This window comes from Mus caroli, unplaced genomic scaffold (assembly GCF_978045245.1).
Source record: "Mus caroli unplaced genomic scaffold, Mus_caroli_1 scaffold_3, whole genome shotgun sequence".
NCBI classification, from domain to species: Eukaryota; Metazoa; Chordata; class Mammalia; order Rodentia; family Muridae; genus Mus; species Mus caroli.
Genome location: NW_028227258.1, coordinates 144492883 through 144507919, shown reverse-complemented (window position 1 = coordinate 144507919; position 15037 = coordinate 144492883). Strand labels below are relative to the sequence as shown.

Here is a 15037-nt window from a genome sequence, read left to right as displayed (position 1 = left end):
CACAGAGATTGAACTGCCAAATAGAGAGCATGCATGGGTTCAACCTAGGTCTCTGCATATATTTATAATATATACATATATTATATATACATATATTTACTGTTGTGTAGCTTAGTCTTCATGTGGGTCTTCTAACAGCAGGAGCAGGGGCTGCCTCTGCCTCTCTTGCCTGCCTTTGGATACCTTTCCCCTAACTGGGCTGCCTTGCCAAGGCTCAATAGGCAAAGCTGCTCCTAGTCCTACTGCAACTTGATAACCAAAGCCAGTTGCTATCTATGGAAGACATCTCTTTTTCTGAAGCTTTTCAGAGGAGAAAGGAAGAACAGGAAGAATACAGGGAGGTAAGGTGAAAGGGAGGAACAGGGAGGAGAAAGAGGAAAGTGAATCTAAGATTAGGATGGAAAGTAAATAATTTGAGTTAAAAAAGAAGTAAAGGTTATCATAATATAGGAAAAATAAGCTTTCATTTAAAATGGTATATAAAATATGTAGTTACCAAAAGTTTTCTTCTGATTCAATAACAGAGAAACATCTTGGTCTCTAAATGTCAGCTTCTCTTTCTTGAATTTGGAGACTTCACTCAGTGTGAGAAGGTTAAAGTTTTCTCTTAGTAAAATTAAGCTAGTAACAGTTGATACCTGCTGAGTGGTAAGATTTTAGTGAGGCAATGGTTTAAAGTGGTAAGTTCACTCTCACTTTTTAGAAGATAGAATATGTTGAAAGGACCTAGAAGTCAACCCTGGCTGATGAAATTTTAATTACATTCATGAATACAACATGGGAGTGGAGCCATCAACACTATATTTGTTTATTTTGATTCATTCCAATTTCTGAATAATGTTTTAATAACCAATATGCTTTAGAATCAATTAGCAAACTGTGGGAAAAGTATATGCATATGCCTTGTGCACATGTTAATGTGTAAGCCAGAGGACTGACTCCATTTCCTAGTACTGAGATTCAAGGCTTGTGCCACAGTATGGGGCTTATTGTAGGGGTGCTGCTGATCCTCATACTCATCTATCAAGTACTATACTTATGGAGTCATCCCCCAGCCTTTCAATCAAGTTTTAAAGGTACCACTATAATACCTAGCACATATCATATCTTGTGCATATAATAATATGAACAAGAGGATTTTCAGGTTCTAGTTGATAGTTCATATGTGTAATGTGTATTCTAGATCTGAAACTATCTGAACATACATAGGATAAGTGTGGACCTAGCACAATCTGTGTAGATATATCATTACATGTACTCTTCATGGTGGCATAATTGCCTAAATTGTTAATATTTATTTCCTTTAATTTCTCAGTGTTCTCTGTAGATGCTGGTATGCTAGTGAAAGGAGGCATAAATTTCCTTCCTCTGGCTATTCAATAGAGCTTGGAAAAAAATGAAGATTTACAATGAGCATAACATTAGTGAAATATCAGACCAATGCATTAGAAATATCCCCTAAAGTAATAGAAACAGTAATTAATAGTCTCCCAATAAAAAAAAGCCCAGGTCTATCAGACCTTCAAAGAGGACCTCATTCCAATACTCCTCAAACTATTCCACAAAATAGAAACAAAAGATACTCTACTCAATCCGTTCCATGAAGCCACAATTACTCTGATACCTAAACCACATAAAGACATAACAAAGAAAGAGAACTTCAGACCAATTTCCCTAATGAATATCAATGCAAAAATACTTAATAAAATTCTCACAAATCATATCCAAGAACACATCAAATAAACATCCATCATGATCAAGTAGACTTCATCCCAGAAATACAGGGATGGTTCAATATATGGAAATCCATCAACATAATCCACTATATAAACAAACTCAAAAACAAAAACCACATGATCATCTCATTAGATGCTGAAAAAGCATTTGACAAAATCCACCACCTGTTTATGATAAAATTCTTGTAAATATCAGGAATTCAATGTCCATAACTAAACATAATAAAAGCAATATACAGCAAACCACTAGCCAACATCAAACTAAATGGAGAGAATCTTGAAGCACTCTCACTAAAATCAGGGAATGGACAAGGCTGCCTACTCTATTCTTACCTATTCAACATAGTATTTGAAGTCCTAGCCAGAGCAATAAGAAAACAAAAGGAGAACAAAGGAATACAAATTGGAAAGCAAGAAGTCAAAATATCACTATTTACAGATGGCTGGATAATATATATATATATATATATATATATATATATATATATATATATATATATGTGACCCCAAAAATTCCACCAGAGAACTCCTATACCTGATTAAAAAAAAAACTTAAGTGAAGTAGCTGGATATAAAATTAACTCAAACAAATCAGTGGCCTTTCTCTACACAAAGTAAAATCAGGCTGAGAAAGAAATTAGGGAAACAACACTCTTCAAAATAGTCACAAATAATATAAAATACCTTGGTGTGGTGACTCTAACTCAGGAAGTGAAATATCTCCATGATAAGAACCTCAAGTCTCTCGAGAAAGAAATTGAAGAAGATCTCAGAAGATGGGAAGATCTCCCATGCTCATGGATTGGCAGGATCAATATAGCAAAAATCTCTATCTTGCCGAAAGCAATCTACAGATTCAATGCAATCTCCATCAAAATTCCAACTCAATTCTTTACCGAGTTAGAAAGGGCAATTTGCAAATTCATCTGGAATAACAAAAAACCTGGGATAGGAAAAATTATTCTCAACAATACAAGAAACTCTGGTGGAATCACCATGCCTGACCTCAAGCTGTACTACAGAGCAATTGTGATAAAAACTGCATGGTACTGGTACAATGACAGACAGGTAGATCAATAGAATAGAATTGAAGACCCAGAAATGAACCCACACACCTATGGTCACTTGATCTTTGACTAAGGACCTAATACCATTCAGTGGAAAGAAGACAGTATTTTCAACAAATGGTGCTGGCTCAACTGGTAGTTATCATGTAGAAGAATGTTGATTGATCCATTCTTATCTCCTTGTACAAATCTCAAGTCTAAGTGGATCAAGGAACTCCACATAAAACCAGAGACATTGAAAATTATATAGGAGAAAGTGGGGAAGAGCCTTGAAGATATAGCCACAGGGGAAAAATTCCTGAACAGAACAGTAATGGCTTGTGTGGTAAAATCAAGTATCAACAAATGGGACCTCATAAAATTGCAAAGCTCCTATAAGGCAAAGGACACTGCCAAAACCTGCAGATTGGAAAAAGACCTTTACCATCCTAAATCTGATAGGGGGTAATATCTGTTTGGGAATAAACAGGAAAGAGGGTCAAAATTATAAAGGATTTCATTTTGACCAAATTCCAGTAGGAATATGTCCAATGATAAGGAGTGATTTGATCAAAAAAATGAAAGGTGAACATTAGTTTATTTTATTAAAAATAGTAGTATAAGTATGCCTTACTAGTTTGGATGTCCAAATCATGTAGGTCTCTTGGTCTTATGTTGATTTTGATTTTCCCAAACATCTAAATGTTGAACTATGAAACTTGTTATAGGTGACAATTTAATCAAAGGTACTCCAGTTTAAATTTAACTTTTACTTTATTCCTGTGTTCATTTTTATTCCCACAACATGCATAGCTTATGGTAGTTCTCCGAAAATAAAATTTCCATATGTAATATGTTCCTATGGAAACGTCAGAGTAGGATAACATGGCTCAAAGTTCTAATCAAAAGAGAAATCAGATATGTTTACATAAATGTAGTGTATACACATCTTGTTTTGTATATGTAAAAGATATGCAGTGATCTTTCTACAGAATGTACAAGGATTTAATAATTCTCTGTGCAAATCATCCAGGAGATCATTAATCTTTCAAGGTTCTCATCTATTAAGCTGCAATAGAACATTTTTCCACTTTTAAAATTAAGTGGTTTTGCTCATATATATCGCTTTTTACTAATAACACATCTTCAAATTGTCACTTGAATTTTTAAAATTCTTGATTGAAAGTTATGGGATGTATTGACACAAGAACAATAAAATAGGTGCTTAAATCACAGTAGACAGAATGTCGCTGAGCCTTCTAACAAGGGAATGATAGGACCAGATTCTCCTTTACATAAACTCCCTGACAACTCCTGAGGGATGCAGAAACCATAGAAGGCCTTCTGGCAGAAATATCAATGAAAGAATTCCCCTAAACATTTGGTGTGTAGTTGTTTGAGATAGACATCATTGATTAGTCTTGAACATTTGAATATTCAGTCTAAGTTAATAACTGTTTAGGGAAGGAGGTTGAGCTTTGCTTCAGAAAATATGTTACTAGAGGCAGGCCTTGAGGTTTCAACAAACACACTATTGTAATCTAGGTCTCTCTCTGTTTCCTGTTTGTAGATAAAGATGAGCTCTCAGCTGCTGCTTCAGTGCAATGCCTGCCTGACTCCATGCTCCCCACCGGGATGGTGATGGAATCCTATCCCTCAGGAACTATAAACCTCAAATAAACCCTTCTTTCCATGAGTAGCCTTGGCCATGGTATTTTATCACAGCAGTGGGAAAGTAACTAAAGCACTACCAAGAAAAGCCTGAAGCTCAGCACCAGGTGGTAAAGGAAAAGAAGAGAGGGGAACATTGAAAATAAACAAATATTGTTCTTGCACAAAATTAAAAGTGCCAGTGACCCATTGTGAAGTTTCTAATTTAAATGGTAGGACATGAGAAAATCCTACCAACTGGAGTAGAAAATGTATATAAATAAGCCAGTGTGGAGATGGAAATGAAAATAATTTTTAAATAGGTTATAATTGGACATATTTATGGATTCTCAAAGAGAAGCACCATTAGCCTCTTATAAAATAAGTTAAGATTAAAAATGTGCTTTGGGATCAGCTGGCTCTGGTTGGAAGATCTGTCACTATGATGTGAGGTTGTTGGGGAGGTCAGTTTTAAGTACAGTCTCATGATGTCAAAGATAGAATCTGAGAAAACAACACAGATATGGGAAAGAATTCAAATAATCTACTGGTGACTTTGACACAAGCATCACCTAAATAGAATAGTTTATATGATAAAAAGATTCCATTAAAGAGTTGTCCAGAATTGTGGAAAGGGAATTTACAATGTAAAAATCATGATATGATAGAATTCCCTGTCATTTTTATGGAAATATCACTTTGTCTTGTTTCTAATATCAACCATATTTGAAAACGAGTATGTTATAACTTGTGAAAAAGCAAAAGTCACACACAGTTGAACAACACAGGGACATGCATGCATGTGCATGAGCACATGAAAATTCCTACACATACACAAGCATGAACATGTATGCAGCCACAAATACACACAAATAGACATCACCCCATACACAAGCACCTGCAAAATAGTGACATGCACATATAAGTACATATACTTGCATATATGGGTGTACAGACAAACATGTATTCCTGTCAAGCATAAACATGCATATGTATACACATGCATACACACACGCATACACACACACACACGCACACTCATCAAACTGAATCAAACAAAAAATCTACTAGTGAGGAAGTGGAGTATTAGAACTCTCATACATTTTTACTAAGTACTTAAAATAACAAGGAATGATTGCAGTGTCACACAGAAATTTTACTTTTAGGGATGCCCCCTAGATAAATAAAAGCATATGGTGACACATGATTGTCCACTACTGTGGTAATAGCACTTTTCTTATTAGTTAAAGAAAGAAATTCAAATATGTATCAACAATGAATGTGAAAAGAAAAGTGTTACCTACAAAATAGGATACTGTCCAACTATGAAATAATGACTCAACAAAAAATAAAACTTTGTATTAAATAAACAAAGCAATGCATATAAGACCACAAATAGTTTGATCTCATTTTTTATGGATTGTTCATGACAAAGGCATGCAGAGAGAGAGAGAGAGAAAGAGAGGGAGAGAGACACAGAGAGAGCGAGAGACAGAGAGAGAGAGACAGAGAGAGAGAGACAGAGACAGAGAGAGAGACAGAGACAGAGAGAGAGAGGGTTTTGGTGGTTATATATGGGATGGATCACTGGGTGGGGCATTCTCTGGGTGGTCTTTTATCTGTCTCAGCTCCAAACTTTGTCTCTGCAACTCCTTCCATGGCTATTTTGTTCCCCATACTAAGAAAGAACAAGTATCCACTCGTTGTGGGATTGCAAGCTGGTACAACCACTCTAGAAATCAGTATGGCAGTACCTCAGAAAATTTAACATAGTACTACTGGAGGATCCAGCAATACCTCTCCTGGACATATACCTAGAAGGTGTTCCAACTTGTAGTAAGGACAAATGCTCCACTATATTCATAGCAGCCTTATTTATAATAGCCAGAACTTGGAAAGAACCCAGGTGTCCCTCAACAGAGGAATGGATACAGAAAATGTGGTACATTTACACAATGGAGTACTACTCAGTAATTAAAAACAATATTTATGAAATTCCTAGGCAAATGGATGGATCTGGAGTATATCATCCTGAGTGAGGTAACCCAATCACAGAAGAACTCATGTGATATGCACTCACTGATAAGCAGATATTAGTCCATAAACTTAGACTATGCAAGATATAATTTGCAAAACACATGTGGGGAGGTTTCTTTAGAGCAGTAATTCTCAATATTTCTAGCACTGCAACCCATTAGTATAGATTCTCATGTTGTGGTGACCCCCAAACATAAAATTATTTTTGTTCTTTCTTCATAATATAATTTTGCTACTCTTAGGAGTTGTAATTTAATTATATAATATTCAGGATACCTGATATGTAGCCCCTGTGAAAGGTTTATTGGTCCCTGAAGTGATCAGGACCCACAGATTGAGATCCACTGCTCAAAAGGATGTGAATACAAAACCATGAGCCTAAGAAAAGCCATTGAACTTCACATTCAGTGCTTACTTCAGTTAAGGGAAGCCTCTCAGTTTTAGTAATTAAATTTCCAGACATTGACATTGGCTGAGGGAAATGACTGAATAGAGTACTACAATACTCATATACTTCTCGCATAGATAGATAGATAGATAGATAGATAGATAGATAGATAGATAGATAGATGATAAAATAAATGTGACACCCTGAGGTCTGCCTGTTTTGTGGCCTGACCACAGCTACTACAATAAAGAAAGATGAACAGTTTGAGTATTATGAGTAGAAAAGGAGCTGGAGATGCAGGGGTGGAGTGGAGTGGCCTGTTGTGGATGGATGGCCTGCCCTGCCAAATGAAGCCATGATGGAGTCTCAGCCTGTTCTGTCACCAGGGCCTTCGCTGTTCCCAGCACTTTGCACAAGCAGGGGTCAGTATTAATTTCGCTGGCTCATATTAATGGTAAATACCATGTAGATGTACAGCCCATGGATATCCACATAGTCTCAAGCCAGAGGAGGGACATCTGAACTCAAAACTGCTTTGAATTCATGTTCTTTTTAGCTACATGGCAGCACAAAAATACATAGAATAGACTCTTGATCATCAGTGTGTTGTCCACAGCAAAGTAGGACATCAAAAGCTGGGAGACTCTCAAACTTCACCATATACTTACTGATCTAAATCTGAGTTTTGACAAATTCTCCAGGTGATATTTACATAAAATTGTTAGAAAGGCAGCTCTGTGTAGATGATCCATTTTAATGTGGGAAAGATGGATTATAAATTCAAGACTTTCTATGATAAATGACAATAGTTTCCTCCTTCACCTAATATGCTGTCTTTAGAGGAGAATAGATATTTATAACTATCCTTTCATCCATCAGGTTCTCAAATTTAGGTAGAAAGTGATGCCTACGGAACAGGAAGTGAGTATCAGTTAACCAATGATGGGACCTGCATGCTAGAAGTTCAGTATTATGATGACAAAGTTTAAGAAGCTTTGCCTTAGGATAAAGCTTAATTTCCTTTATATATGTGTATACTTTGGTGTTTTATCAATCTGTTTCTAATTTCTTTATGCATATATATCTGTTCTATCTCTTTTCATTACTTCCATAGTATCTACTTTAAAGATGCTTATTAAAATAACACACGTTTTTACAGTGTGTATATTTCATTACAAATTAACACCAAATGTATTGAATGTTGTGAGATCATTACTAATTCCTGGATCTAGGTAAATGTCCTGATCCCACAGGTGATAAACTTTAGGTAGGCATTTCTTTCACTATTTCATGCATGTCTTTCTGCTTTGTTGTTTTGATTTTCTATAGTTTGTTGTGGTCAATATTATTTTGGAGATTTTTTTAATCCCACTTGGACCATATAGTTCTCAAATAAAAGATGCAAAAACCTTTAGATTTGTAATAATCTTTAAAACATTAGAGCTGGGCTGATATCAGCCCTCTATGCTATACTCTCTACTTCCCTATCAATAAACCGAAAATATTACTTGCCATGTTCTGACTAGCCTGTTCCTACCCCAACAGGCTGGCCCACATAGCCATGGATTCACAATCCACCTACATCAAAGCAACTTCTCTCTTCCTCTTCCTCTTCCTCCTTCTCATGCCTCTGACACCAAGCCCAGCAATTTCTGCTCTCTGACCAAGAGCCTAAGAATTTCTGCTCTCCTCCTTTTCTTCCCAGCCCAGAATAAAAGGATCATTATCAACCAATCAGACATAATTTTGTTGACAACTATTCCACAATAGACGCTGATATGTGTGAAGATCTGTACTTGGAGCAACCAAATTGTGGTGTACAAAATTTAGCATTTGGATATAAGCAGCACCAGACCAACCCCCCACAAAGGTTTCACCTTGAGTTATCAAAGGCTGTATATTTGAACACTTTCACTGAGGTTAAATTTTTTTAAAAATAAAATTGTGATTAATAACAGGTTCATCCACTACTAAGGACTAATGTGGAAAATTTCAATAATTGTGAACTTTTTAATAATACAACTTTTGACTTAACTAAATCCTTCAACCTCATTTTGCTTTTCCTCATGCTCTAAGGAACTTTATATTCATTTCACTCTAATTTTCTAAGTTATTATATACCCTTCTAGTTTTTGTTGTTGTTGTTTCACTAAGTGCGGCTGTTTCACTACAATCTCTCTTGATTTCAAACCCTTACACTTAGCTAAGCGTTACTGATGTTCCATTTTTCCTTCTTTTACTCCTCTTTTGTGAGAAGTCAAATATAGGCATTTACTTCTGCACAACACTTTGTAGTTAACAAAAATATCAGCATGTACTGTATATAATATTTAAGATTCAACAAATTGTGAGAATTGCCATTTATCCACATTAGTACTGAAGAGCCAGGGTATGATTTATAGTGTCATAGAAAGGGCCAAATGCAAACCATCAGGCGTAGAAGTAGAAAGATACAAGGCTGGCCCAAGATTGGTAAACTTTGCACAGGAGTACCAATCACTGGAAAAACGATCAATTACAAACAATATTACTTTGTTAAAATATTAACCTCAGAGAAAAGTATTCAAGTAGAAAGTTCTTAAAAATTAAAAGAAAAACTGCACTTGGATCTCAGGTAAAACCTTTGCTTAAAATCTAGAAAATCATAACACCAAAAGGCATACAGCAAACAATAAAAGAAATGCTAAAACACACACAAACACACAAACACAACTGAGGATTCATCCCAAGTTGAAGGCACTGCAAATCAATAAAATGGCATTCAACAAAGCAGCACAATTTCATGAAGGCATGACTTTATACAACCCTTGCAAAATGATGTAAAAGTATCTAAAAGTCAGAAGCTGGATAAAAAGAGCCAGGAAGCAGAAAGGAAGTCAAATATTGTAAACTGATAGCTCAATTTAACACTACTTGGACATGCCAGGGCTGCAGAATTAAAATATGCAGTAGATTACTCTGGGTTCAGTCATAGTTGGAATATGTTCAACAATTGGAGAAGGACAGGGATGGAAAGAAAAACAGACAGAAGGAGTAAATGGAATGTGGAGAAAGGAGATAATTGAAAAAGTCTAATGGCACCAAACAGCTTTCCATAAAGATGAATAGGTAAAAATATATCATAAAAGGAAAATAGATTTAAAGAAAAGATCAGCAGAACACTAAAGGATTTTTAAAGTAGCACCCAACCTATAAATAACTCTTGGCAAGAACTTGTCTAAACAACTCCATTTTCAGTCACTCATATCCTGCTGAGACCACTTAAATAGCATAGCACATGGCAATAAATGACCTCAACAGATGAGATGGCCCTTAGCAGAGTGGAGTCAATCATTACTGCTTGGGCCCCCCATAATCAAGGTAATTTCAGGCTTTATAGTAGCCATTATGATATGGTGCAGGCATGTTGAGATATTTCTGATCTGTTGACAATACACATAGTTGTCTGGGAGTAAGGACACTCACTTATGATCAATTGGAGCATACCTTGGTGTGGGAGAAATATATTCCACCATCTAGCCAAGACTCCAAAATTCTACAACCAGAATCAAACATATGAGAAGCACAAATAGTCTCCTTTTAAGGAAAACTGACAAATGATAGTCCATGACCAGAACACCAAATGTGGAAGGAAAATGTGACTGAAGACACAAGTTTAATTGTCAAGTTACGAGGACAGCATTTCTTTTTTACTTTAACCGGTCAGCTTTCTTCACTTATGAATGTGACCCAAGAGTAAAGACCACAGCAACTTGTTTCAGTTAAGGAAAAAAATAACAAAACTTCATAAGTTGTACAAAGAGCCTTATGTGAGTTTTAAAGCAAACTAGGACTAAGGTCCCATTATCCAGAGTAAAACATGAGAAAACTTTTGTACAGTTCCAACTATTTGTACAAACTTCAATAAGTTTTCCTGGATTGGTGTAAGCAGTCCACAAGCATATTTGAGATGCTCACACATTAAATGATATCTAGGTTTGTATTTGGCCTCTCACTTCCAGCTGAGTCTACATTAAACCTTTCCAACCTATTTACTCAAGGTATGAAATGCTTTTGTCTTTTGATATTCCCTGTTTCCCAACCATTGCGAGGCAAAGCTTCCTGTTTGTAACCAGTTCCCAGGAAAACTGACTTCCTATCACCTCTTCCTTTTCCCTCTGTAAGTAATAATTTTGTCTTCTCTTAAGTTATGCCTTCCCAACTTCAGGACCACTGATTAAGTTCTTTTAACTGTAATGGCATGAGGAACCTCATACAACTTATTTTATTCATAGGCCCCCAAAGTAAACCTTGCAATAAAAAAGCTAGAGCATATTTCTTCCTTGATTGAGGTCATTATATATTTCCCATTTTTAAAACATAACAACAAAACAAAAACAAACAAACAAACAACAAAACCTTGGCCTGTTTTTTTTTTTTTTTTTTTTTTTTTTTTTTTTTTTTTTTTTACTAAATGTGCATTCTTAAGTTTGTGTGAGGGCTCACAACTGTCCTCCAGGCCTCACTCATTCTATTACTATTTATCTTGATTTCTGAACAAAATAGAAAAATAGTACCTTTGAACAGAGATGCTATTTCCCAGTTTCTCTTTTGTACCTTAGTTTTGCCTGTGTCTTCTTCATCTTGTCCAATTTTAACCCTCTAGAGGCAAAACTTGAAAAAAAAAAAAAAACCTAGTCACATGAAGGTTTAGGAGCATATGAAGGGAAAGAGCTACAGGTAGTGCAACCGGCTGGCATTTTTCCAGGGAGAACAACAAGAGTTAAAAGGAATACTCTTCAAGAATAGACAAAGCAGGAACAAAATTTCTTCTAGAGTTTAATGAGAGAGTGACTTAGGATAGAAGAGACAGATGAGTTAATAGATGAAATGAAGAGCAAGGGACGAAAGCTGGAAAAATATCTCAAGATAAATTGGGGGCTTCAGTGATCTTTCATAAAGGATGTGGGAGAACTTTGTTCAAAGCTTCTGTTATGGATGAATGTTTATGTCTATTTTATATTATGTTAAAGTCAAAACTTGTATAGTGATAGAATAAGAAGTTAGAGTACCCTTAATTTTTTTCACATGCTTTTATTTATTTATTTTTTGTTTGTATGTATTGGCATACACATTCAGGATGTCCTCCAGCATATGTGTCATACACATGTAGAGAGGAGAGGAGATTATTGATTTGCAGGAGTCAGTTATTTTCTTCCATGATATGGTGGTATCTTGGTCTTTCCCATCAGTGTTGGCAGCAAGTTCCTTTACCTGCTGAGCCATCTCTCTGCAGAAAAACATGGTCCTTTGGGAAGGTGATTAGATGACAGGGATAGAACCATTCTATGGTATTCATGAAATAAACCCAAATCCCTTGTTTATTTTACCTCATGAGGATATAGTCCCCAAAAACTTTGTAGTAAAGCAGAAGGTTTCCACCAGATACTGAATCTCATGGTACCATAGTTTGGATATTCCTTAGTCTCTGGAACTGTGTGAAGTTAATTCTATTCTTTATAAATCATCCAGTATAGGGTAGTCTAATAGGGAAGATTCTAGAATCTTATATGGTCTGCATTTTATATCCTTTATTACCCCATACCTTAGCCATTATAGTCTGCCTTATTATCATAACCTTTTGCTTACAGGACTACTAGTAAGTTGTTTTCATTACTTTCTCTTCATTGTTGTAGAATGCCTAACATAACAACTTAAAAGAAATAAATATATATTTGAACACGCCTTTACAGAGTCCAAGTTAGGTTTGGTTGGCCTCATATAATTGGAGAGAACATCATAGCAGAAGTGGGTGTTAAAAATTTTCTTTACTTGGTGAAGTCAGGGGCAAATAAAAAACATACAGGAATGATACACTCACCAAAGACACAAATCTTGCGACTTACTTCCTCCATCAACTATTTCCACTGTCTGGCAATAATGTCATCATGTTATTGGTCCATCAAGTGATTATTCCATTCACGAGACCAGAATAGTCCTGGAAATGAAGTCTTTCCATTTGAACAATGGTCCTGGAAATGACCCTCACAGATAGTCAGAAGTAAGTGTTAATATTTAGACAAATATAATTTAGACATCTCTTGATCTAGTTTTGCTGACATAGAACATTAACCATCAGAATGTTCTTTCAACCAATAAGGTCCATGTAAGCTATCAATACTGTATATTCATTTCAAAAGCATGCTGTTTTCATCCACTATTTGCTTATTTACTTGTAAGGACTCTGATGGCATCTTACCTAATTTTCATCTTTGACTCAGCCAAAGTAGCAGGGCATAGTAGGACTAATTTTCCTGTATTTGTGTGTAACCAAATGTGTGTGTGTGTGTGTGTGTGTGTGTGAGAGAGAGAGAGAGAGAGAGAGAGAGAGAGAGAGAGAAACAGAGACAGAGACAGAGACAGACAGAGACAGAGACAGAGAAGCAGAAAGACAGAGACAGAGTGTATCTTGCCCCCAGGGACCTAGAAGTGCCACATATCCCTTCTGTCTAGCAATTGGCCCATGGGTTCTTGAGGAATAGGACCTTAGCATCAGAATCTCTTACAGTTTTGTCTTCATTTTTACTGAATGTTTAATTTTTTCCTTCATCCAGAGATCATTGAGTAGAGAGTTGTTCAATATCCATGAGTATGTAGAATTTGTTTGTGTTGTTGAAGTCCATAGTTGTCTAATAAGATAAAAGGTGTTTTTTTTTTTTTCAATTTTCTTGTATCTGTTGAGATTTGCTTTGTGACCAACAACATAGTCAATTTTTGAGAAGGATCCATAAGGTGTTGAGAAGAAATTATATTCATTTATGTTTAGGTAAAATATCCTATAAATGTCTGTTAAGTACATTTGATTTATAATATTTGTTAGTTTCATTATTTCTTTGATTAGTTTTTGTCTAGATGACCTGTGATTTGGTGAAAGTGGGATGTTGAAGTCTTCTTTTTGAACTCTCTCTCTCTCTCTCTCTCTCTCTCTCTCTCTCTCTCTCAATGTATTGGGCTCAACGTACAATTTACGCTTTAGCAATGGTATTTTTATGGATGTGGAGGCCTTGTCCTTGGGGCATAGGCAATCAGATTTGAGGTATCACCTTGGTAGATTTTTTTTCCTTTGTTAAGTATGACGTGTCCTTCCCTGTCCCTTTTGTTTAATTTTAGCTGAAAGTCTATTTTATTAAATATTAGAATGGCTACTTCAGCCTTCTTCTTGGGTCTGATTGCTTGATAAACTTTTTTCCAGGCTTTACTCTGAGGTAGTGTCTATCTTTTATTATTGTAGTGTGGTTTTTAATACCACAAAATGATGGGTCCTGGTTTTGCATCCATTCTCTTAGCTTGTGTCTTTTTATTGGGCAATTGAGTCCATTGATGTTGAAAGATATTAATGGCCAGTGACTTTTTTCTTCTTAATATTTTGATATTGGTGGTGGTGGTGGCAGTGATGGTGTGTGTGTGTGTGTGTGTGTGTGTGTGTGTGTGTGCGCGCGCTGAGAGGCAAACTATATCCTGTTTTTTCTTGGATATAGTTATCATTTTGGGGTTGGAGTTTTCCTTTTGAAGGACTGGATTTGTGGATACATATTGTTTGAATTTATTTGTCTAAAATATGTTTTCTCTATCTATGCTTATTGAGATAATTAATGAGTATGAGTATAGTAGTGTAAGTTGGCATCTATGGGTTTTTATAAGTTACACATGTCTGTCCAGGCCTTTCTACATTTTGGATTCTCTGTTGAGAAGTCAGGTGTAATTACTGATATGTCGGCCTTTGTTTGTTACTTGGCCTTTTCCCCTTGCAGCTTTTAATATTCTCTCTTTATAGATTTTCTGTTTTGATTATTATGTGGTGGGGGGATTCTTTTCTAGTCCAGTCCAAGTGGTGTTATATAAGCTTCTTGTATTTTTATTGGCACCTCTTTCTTTATACTGAAAATTTTTTCCTATGACTTTCTTGAAAATAATTTCTGGGCCTTGGAGGTAAGACTCTTCAACTTCTTCTATTCCTATTATTCTTACCTTATTGTGGTATCCCAGATTTTCTAGATGATTTGTGTCAGGATTTTTTAACAGTTTCTTTAACTGATGTAGCAATTTCTTCAATTGTACCTTTTACAACTGAGATGCTGTCTTTCATCTCCTGTATTCAGTTGGTGATGCTTGCATCTGTTGTTTCTGTGGTTCTCCATTTC

At 35.8% G+C, this 15037-nt stretch overlaps 1 long non-coding RNA gene and 1 other non-coding gene across 2 annotated transcripts in view; one reads left to right on the top strand and one right to left on the bottom strand.

Moving 5' to 3' along the window:
• LOC110290674 (uncharacterized) overlaps nucleotides 1-15037 on the bottom strand; it is a 282015-nt gene that overhangs the window by 167636 nt on the left and 99342 nt on the right. The gene's annotated exons all lie outside the window — the stretch shown is intronic.
• Nucleotides 6874-6998, top strand: LOC115030715 (small nucleolar RNA SNORA36 family). The gene has a single exon (XR_003836313.1). It is a non-coding gene; the product is annotated as a small nucleolar RNA SNORA36 family (small nucleolar RNA).